Here is a 1,309-nt window from a genome sequence, read left to right on the forward strand (position 1 = left end):
TAATACCTACACTGAAGCGCTATGGCAGCTCTGCTGTAGTGTTTTAAGGCCCAGGATTTAATGCAAGGAAATGATAAAACTGCTTGTTTGTTTGCTGCTGCCATCTGCTATCACAACTTGCATGTAAACAAATAAAGAGTGTTTATAATTCAAATAACTTTGCTTTTAAAGCCAAGCCCCCCCACCACCACCATGCATACACACACTGGCACACACACATTTTTGGGGCGGGGGCGATCCCAAGGGAGGGCTGACTTTTAGAGCTGAGTGTAAGTCCAGCTGTCTTTTGAAAAGCTGTCTGCAGGGGTGGAGTGTAGGACAAAGCGTGAAGTCCCAGAAATGTGAAAGGAGTGTGCGGGTGGAGTCTGGGGAGGGCATGGGACAGAGCTCTGAATGTGCTGAAGGGGAAGGAAGACACACATCTGCTCAGTCTGGAGGGTTATGGGAGCCTGCAGCATGTTGGTTTGATGTCCAAACATTGTATCAGCCTCTTTGTTGTGTCCCTCAGTGTATGCCTCATTTTCTTTTCTTTCCTGCTTCTTGATTTCTCTCCACGGCCTGCATTCCCTCTTGTCCGTTTCAGAGTACTGCAACACCTCCCGAAACATATCTCACTTGCTCCATCTTGGGCACGTTCTTATCCGGCGGAGACGCTCGGCTGGGGTGGACAGGGTGCTTCCTTTTCAAGGACATATCTGGTGAAACCCAAGTAACAATAAACAGAAGCATTATTGTTAAGTACACATACAGCATTGAAATGCTACATTAAATACACCCCTGGTAACACACCAATCTCTTTCTGGATGACCCTTGACAAGCACACATGCCACAAGGATGGTGAGTGTACCCAGTGTGGAGGGACATTGTGCGTAGGAGAAAAGCAATGTGAAAGAGGTCATGGGGCACTTCTCAGGGGAAAACACTCTAAAGTTTCTCAACCATTTCCACATGCAGGGGTCATTGTGGCAGATATCTCTCTCCTGAGGGTAAGCACGGAAGCAAGGGTGTATCTACTACACACTTGTGGCTTCCAACGCGGTCACTATGCTGCTTGCCTGTGTGCCTCTTTGCTTCTTGCCCAAGTAATTGCGGAATGGCACGGGAAAGTGTCCCTCAATGCGGGGAAGAACAAAGCAGCTCTACCAAGGAACCTGCGGCACAGGATTGTGGAGTACCTGTAGGAAAGTTTCCTCGAGATCTCTCTGGAGGATTCCCATGAAATCTCGGTGTTTAACAACAACCTGCCCCCCGCACTGCCTAGTTGCACGGGGAAATGTCCAGCACACAGAAACACAGCCAGCCTTGTACA

Source organism: Terrapene carolina, unplaced genomic scaffold (genome assembly GCF_002925995.2).
Source record: "Terrapene carolina triunguis isolate 2854851 unplaced genomic scaffold, T_m_triunguis-2.0 Scaffold784, whole genome shotgun sequence".
Classification (NCBI taxonomy): domain Eukaryota; kingdom Metazoa; phylum Chordata; order Testudines; family Emydidae; genus Terrapene; species Terrapene triunguis.